The sequence below is a fragment of the Heptranchias perlo genome, unplaced genomic scaffold (assembly GCF_035084215.1).
Source record: "Heptranchias perlo isolate sHepPer1 unplaced genomic scaffold, sHepPer1.hap1 HAP1_SCAFFOLD_536, whole genome shotgun sequence".
Classification (NCBI taxonomy): Eukaryota; Metazoa; Chordata; class Chondrichthyes; order Hexanchiformes; family Hexanchidae; genus Heptranchias; species Heptranchias perlo.
In genome coordinates this window covers 65,001-72,500 of record NW_027139555.1, presented here as the reverse complement: position 1 = coordinate 72,500, position 7,500 = coordinate 65,001, and positions in this window count along the sequence as shown.

Sequence of the window (7,500 nt, the reverse complement as noted above, 5' to 3'; positions counted from 1 at the left end):
AGGCTGCGCACCGCTTTCCGCCTGCTAACTCGGCGTCCGTGAGACCGACCGACTTCGCTTTACCGCCGGAGCTAGAGTGGGGCAAGGGGCACGGTTGGGTACCGGAACGATCACGTTCGCACACCGGGAAGTCGAGTGCCGGGTCTCGAAACGGAGCCGGGTCGGCCCAATTTAAAACGGAGAATAGAGTGCTGCCCTCTGCGGGTGAAAACCTGGAAGTACGTTGGTTAATGATTTCCAGTTCACCCCGCTTGGTCAGGCCCACTCGGAGGCGGATAACTCCGGAACGCCGAGGCCGATTTCCTCCGGGTATGGCTCGTTGCGTGCGGCAGGAGGCGGCGCAGCGTACGGTACCGAGCACTCGGAGATGCGGTGCTGCCCGCCGGAGTGACAGCGAAAGGCTGCGCACCGCTTTCCGCCTGGTAACTCGGCGTCCGTGAGACCGACCGACTCCGCTTTAGCACCGGAGCTAGAGTGGGGCAAGGGGCACCGAAGGGTACCGGAACGATCACGTTCGCATACCGGGAAGTCGAGTGACGGGCCGCTGAAAGCGAGCAGGGTGCCACCGCTCGGGGCCCCGGTTTGTCCGTCCCACCCGGAGGCCCATATCTCCGGAAGGCACAGGCCGATTTCCTCCGGGTATGGCTCGTTGTGTGCGGCCGGACCAGGCGCAGCGGACGGTACCGAGCACTGGGAGGTGCGATGCTGCCCGCCGGAGTGACAGCGAAAGGCTGCGCACCGCTTTCCGCCTGCTAACTCGGCGTCCGTGAGACCGACCGACTCCGCTTTACCGCCGGAGCTAGAGTGGGGCAAGGGGCACGGTTGAGTACCGGAAGGATGACGTTCGCACACCGGGAAGTCGACTAGCGGGCCGCCGAAAGCGAGCTCGGGGCCCCGGTTTGTCCGTCCCACCCGGAGGCCCATATCTCCGGAAGGCACAGGCCGATTTCCACCGGGTATGGCTCGTTGTGTGCGGCCGGACCAGGCGCAGCGGACGGTACCGAGCACTCGGAGGTCGGGCGCTGCCCGCCGGAGGTACAGCGAAAGGCTGCAAACCACTTTCCGCCGCCTCCCTCCGCGGGCGTGAGACCGACGGTCGTCGGGTTTAGTTCCGCGGCTAGAGCAGGACGAGGGGCAGCGAACGGTACCGGAACGAACCCGGTCGCACACCGGGAAGTCGAGTGCCGGGTCTCGAAACGGAGCCGGGTCGGCCCAGTTTAAAACGGAGAAGAGAGTGCTGCCCTCTGCGGGTGAAAACATGGAAGTACGTTGGTTAATGATTTCCAGTTCACCCCGCTTGGTCAGGCCCACTCGGAGGCGGATAACTCCGGAACGCCGAGGCCGATTTCCTCCGGGTATGGCTCGTTGCGTGCGGCAGGAGGAGGCGCAGCGTTCGGTACCGAGCACTCGGAGGTGCGGTGCTGCCCGCCGGAGTGACAGCGAAAGGCTGCGCACCCCTTTCCGCCTGCTAACTCGGCGTCCGTGAGACCGACCGACTCCGCTTTAGCACCGGAGCTAGAGTGGGGCAAGGGGCACCGAAGGGTACCGGAACGATGACGTTCGCACACCGGGAAGTCGAGTGCCGGGCCGCCGAAAGCGAGCAGGGTGCCACCGCTCGGGGCCCCGGTTTGTCCGTCCCACCCGGAGGCCCATATCTCCGGAAGGCACAGGCCGATTTCCTCCGGGTATGGCTCGTTGTGTGCGGCCGGACCAGGCGCAGCGGACGGTACCGAGCACTCGGAGGTCGGGCGCTGCCCGCCGGAGGTACAGCGAAAGGCTGCAAACCACTTTCCGCCGCCTCCCTCCGCGGGCGTGAGACCGACGGTCGTCGGGTTTAGTTCCGCGGCTAGAGCAGGACGAGGGGCAGCGAACGGTACCGGAACGAACCCGGTCGCACACCGGGAAGTCGAGTGCCGGGTCTCGAAACGGAGCCGGGTCGGCCCAGTTTAAAACGGAGAAGAGAGTGCTGCCCTCTGCGGTGTGAAAACATGGAAGTACGTTGGTTAATGATTTCCAGTTCACCCCGCTTGGTCAGGCCCACTCGGAGGCGGATAACTCCGGAACGCCGAGGCCGATTTCCTCCGGGTATGGCTCGTTGCGTGCGGCAGGAGGAGGCGCAGCGTTCGGTACCGAGCACTCGGAGGTGCGGTGCTGCCCGCCGGAGTGACAGCGAAAGGCTGCGCACCCCTTTCCGCCTGCTAACTCGGCGTCCGTGAGACCGACCGACTCCGCTTTAGCACCGGAGCTAGAGTGGGGCAAGGGGCACCGAAGGGTACCGGAACGATGACGTTCGCACACCGGGAAGTCGAGTGCCGGGCCGCCGAAAGCGAGCAGGGTGCCACCGCTCGGGGCCCCGGTTTGTCCGTCCCACCCGGAGGCCCATATCTCCGGAAGGCACAGGCCGATTTCCTCCGGGTATGGCTCGTTGCGTGCGGCCGGACCAGGCGCAGCGGACGGTACCGAGCACTCGGAGGTCGGGCGCTGCCCGCCGGAGGTACAGCGAAAGGCTGCAAACCACTTTCCGCCGCCTCCCTCCGCGGGCGTGAGACCGACGGTCGTCGGGTTTGTTTCCGCGGCTAGAGCAGGACGAGGGGCAGCGAACGGTACCGGAAGGAACCCGGTCGCACACCGGGAAGTCGACTAGCGGGCCGCCGAAAGCGAGCACGGGGCCCCGGTTTGTCCGTCCCACCCGGAGGCCCATATCTCTGGAAGGCACAGGCCGATTTCCACCGGGTATGGCTCGTTGTGTGCGGCAGGACCAGGCGCAGCGGACGGTACCGAGCACTCGGAGGTCGGGCGCTGCCCGCCGGAGGTACAGCGAAAGGCTGCAAACCACTTTCCGCCACCTCCCTCCGCGGGCGTGAGACCGACGGTCGTCGGGTTTGTCTCCGCGGCTAGAGCAGGACGAGGGGCAGCGAACGGTACCGGAACGAACCCGGTCGCACACCGGGAAGTCGACCAGCGGGCCGCCGAAAGCGTGCTCGGGTCCCCGGTTTGTCTGTCCCACCCGGAGGCTGATATCTGAGGAAGTCCGAGGCCGATTTCCTCCGGCTAACTCGGCGGGCAATGTGTCCCCCCCCCACCATCTTCGGCTGATTACCGTGGCTGGACCGGATCAAGGAGCAACGGAACCGTGCCAGAACGACGTCGGTCGGACGGCGTGAACTGATAGTGCCGAGGCCGGAAACCGAGCCGGAAATGTGCACCGATTTATTGGTCCCACTCGCAGGCCCATATCTCCGGAAGGCCGAGGCCGATTTCCTCCGGGTATGGTTCGCTGCGTGCAGCCGGAAGGGGAGCAGCGGACGGCACTGAGCAGCCGGAGGTGCGGCGCTGCCCGCCGGAGCTGCAAGCGAAAGGCTGCGCACCGCTTTCCGCTGGCTAACTCGGCGGCCGTCAGGCCGACCGACTCCGCTTCAGCACGGGAGCTGGAGTCGGGCAAGGGGCACCGAAGGGTACCGGAAGGATCACGTTCGGACACCGGGAAGTCGAGTGCCGGGCCGCCGAAAGCGAGCTCGGGGCCCCGGTTTGTCCGTCCCACCCGGAGGCCCATATCTCGAGAAGGCACAGGCCGATTTCCTCCGGGTTTGGCTCGCTGCGTGCGGCCGGACGAGGCGCAGCGAACGGTACCGAGCACTCGGAGGTGCGGCGCTGCCCGCCGGAGGTACAGCGAAAGGCTGCAAACCGCTTTCCGCCTCCTCTCCCCTCGGGCGTGAGACCGACGGTCGTCTGGTTTGCTTCCGCGGCAAGAGCAGGACGAGGGGCACCGAGCGGTACCAGAACGAACCCGGTCGCACACCGGGATGTCGAGTGCCCGGCCCAAACCCGCTACCCCCCCCCCACCCGAAAGCGAGCCACGGTTTGTGGATTAAAAGTGAAGCGGCAAAGATTTGTAAAACAGCGTGAAATGATGAACCAGAAGCCCAAAGTAATGGTGGGAATAAAAGTTCCGAAATGTGAAATGGTGAACCAGAAGTTGTGTGAACTGTTTAACCCAAAGTGGCAAAAATGGATTAAAAGGGGTGAAATGATCGACCGCAAAGCAGGGCAAGCATTAAACAAAAGCAGCAGCATTTTTTAAAAAGGGACAAATGGTTTACCAGAATCCCAAAAGAATGCTCAGAGACTTAAGTGCCAAAGGGGAAATGGTTAACCAGTAGCTGGGTGAACTGTTTAACCAAAAGTGGGAAAAAGGATTAAAAGGGGTGAAATGATTAACCAGAAGGCGAAAGCAATGTGCCGCGTCAAAGTCCTAAAGGGGAAAAGGTTGACCATAAAGCAGGGAAATGATTAAACCAAAGCAGAAAAATTCAGTAAAAAGGGGCAAATGGTTAACCAGAAGTTGGGTGAACTGCTTAACCAAAAGTGGGAAAGAGGATTAAAAGGGGAGAAATGTTGAACCAGATGTCGAAAACAATGCGCGGCGATGAAGTCTGAAAGAGGAAAAGGTTGACCGCAAAGCAGGGAAAGGATTAAACAGAAGCAGCAATATCTTTTAAAAAGGGACAAATGGTGAACCAGAATCCCAAAAGAATGCTCAGAGACTTAAGTCCCAAAGGGGCAAATGGTTAACCAGAAGCTGGGTGAACTGTTTAACCAAAAGTGGGAAAAAGGATTAAAAGGGGTGAAATGATTAACCAGAAGGCGAAAGCAAAGTGCGGCGGCGAAGTCCTAAAGGAGAAAAGGTTGACCAGAAAGCAGGGAAACGATTAAACAAAAGCGGCAACATTTTTTAAAAAGTGGCAAATGGTTAACCAGAATCCCAAAATAATGCTCAGAGACTTAAGTCCCAAAGGGGCAAATGGTTAACCAGAAGCTGGGTGAACTGTTTAACCAAAAGTGGGAAAAAGGATTAAAATGTTGTGAAATGATTAACCAGAAGGCGAAAGCAAAGTGCGGCGGCGAAGTCCTAAAGGGGAAAAGGTTGACCATAAAGCAGGGAAATGATTAAACAAAAGCAGAAAAATTCAGTAAGAAGGGGCAAATGGTTAACCAGAAGCTGGTTGAACTGCTTAACCAAAAGTGGCAAAAAGGATTGAAAGGGGAGAAATGTTTAACCGGATGTCGTAAACAAGGTGCGGCGATGAAGTCGGAAAGAGGAAAAGGTTGACCAGAAAGCAGGGAAAGCATTAAACAAAAGCAGCAACATTTTTTAAAAAGTGGCAAATGGTTAACCAGAATCCCAAAAGAATGCTCAGAGACTTAAGTCCCAAAGGGGAAATGGTGAACCAGAAGCTGGGTGAACTGGTGAACCAAAAGTGGGAAAAAGGATTAAAAGGGGAGAAATGTTTAACCAGAAGGCAAAAGCAAAGTGCGGCGGCGAAGTCCAAAAGGGGAAAAGGTTGACAAGAAAGCAGGGAAATGATTAAACCAAAGCGGAAAAATTCAGTAAAATGGGGCAAATGGTTAACCAGAAGCTGGGTGAAATGGTTAACCAAAAGTGGCAAAAAAAGATTTAAAGGGGAAAAATGATTAACCAGAAGTCGACAACAATGCGCGGCGATGAAGTCTGAAAGGGGAAAAGGTTGACCACATAGCAGGGAAACGATTAAACAAAAGCGGCAAAATTTTTAAAAAAGTGGCAAATGATTAACCAGAATCCCAAAAGAATGCTCAGGGACTAAGTCCCAAAGGGGAAATGGTTAACCAGAAGCTGGGGGAAATGGTTAACCAAAAGTTGCAAAAATGATTAAAAGGGGTGAAATGATCAACCAGAAGTCGAAAATTATGTGCGGCGGTGAAGTCTGAAAGAGGGAAAGGTTGACCAGAAAGCATTAAACAAAAGTGGCAACATTTTAAAAAAATTGGCAAATGGTTAACCAGAATCCCAAAAGAATGCTCAGAGACTAAGTCCCAAAGGGGAAATGGTTAACCAGAAGCTGGGGGAAATGGTTAACCAAAAGTTGCAAAAATGATTAAAAGGGGTGAAATGATTAACCAGGAGGCTAAAGCAATGTGCTGCGGTGAAGTCCTAAAGGGGAAAAGGTTGACCAGAAAGCAGGGAAAGCATTAAACAAAAGCGGCAACATTTTTTAAAAAGTGGCAAATGATTAACCAGAATCCCAAAAGAATGCTCAGAGACCAAGTCCCAAAGGGGAAATGGTTAACCAGAAGCTGGGGGAAATGGTTAACCAAAAGTTGCAAAAATGATTAAAAGGGGTGAAATGATTAACCAGGAGGCTGAAGCAATGTGCCGCGGTGAAGTCCTAAAGGGGAAAAGGTTGACCACAAAGCAGGGAAAGCATTAAACAAAAGCGGCAACATTTTTAAAAAAGTGGCAAATGATTAACCAGAATCCCAAAAGAATGCTCAGAGACTAAGTCCCAAAGGGGAAATGGTTAACCAGAAGCTGGGGGAAATGGTTAACCAAAAGTTGCAAAAATGATTAAAAGGGGTGAAATGATTAACCAGGAGGCTAAAGCAATGTGCCGCGGTGAAGTCTGAAAGAGGGAAAGGTTGACCAGAAAGCATTAAACAAAAGTGGCAACATTTTTAAAAAATTGGCAAATGATTAACCAGAATCCCAAAAGAATGCTCAGAGACTAAGTCCCAAAGGGGAAATGGTTAACCAGAAGCTGGGGGAAATGGTTAACCAAAAGTTGCAAAAATGATTAAAAGGGGTGAAATGATTAACCAGGAGGCTGAAGCAATGTGCCGCGGTGAAGTCTGAAAGAGGGAAAGGTTGACCAGAAAGCATTAAACAAAAGTGGCAACATTTTTAAAAAAGTGGCAAATGATTAACCAGAATCCCAAAAGAATGCTCAGAGACCAAGTCCCAAAGGGGAAATGGTTAACCAGAAGCTGGGGGAAATGGTTAACCAAAAGTTGCAAAAATGATTAAAAGGGGTGAAATGATTAACCAGGAGGCTGAAGCAATGTGCCGCGGTGAAGTCTGAAAGAGGGAAAGGTTGACCAGAAAGCATTAAACAAAAGTGGCAACATTTTTTAAAAATTGGCAAATGATTAACCAGAATCCCAAAAGAATGCTCAGAGACCAAGTCCCAAAGGGGAAATGGTTAACCAGAAGCTGGGGGAAATGGTTAACCAAAAGTTGCAAAAATGATTAAAAGGGGTGAAATGATTAACCAGGAGGCTGAAGCAATGTGCCGCGGTGAAGTCTGAAAGAGGGAAAGGTTGACCAGAAAGCATTAAACAAAAGTGGCAACATTTTTTAAAAATTGGCAAATGGTTAACCAGAATCCCAAAAGAATGCTCACAGACTAAGTCCCAAAGGGGAAATGGTTAACCAGAAGCTGGGTGAAATGGTTAACCAAAAGTTACAAAAATGATTAAAAGGGGTGAAATGATCAACCAGAAGTCGAAAACAATGTGCGGCGATGAAGTCCTAAGGTGGAAAAGTTACCCAGAAGGCAGGGAAATGATCAAACGAAAGCAGCCAAAAAATTATTAAAAGAGGGGAACTGATGAACCAAAAGATGAGAAACGGCCCGCAGAGACTAAGTCCAAAACGGGAACTGGTGAACCGGAAATGATTAACCA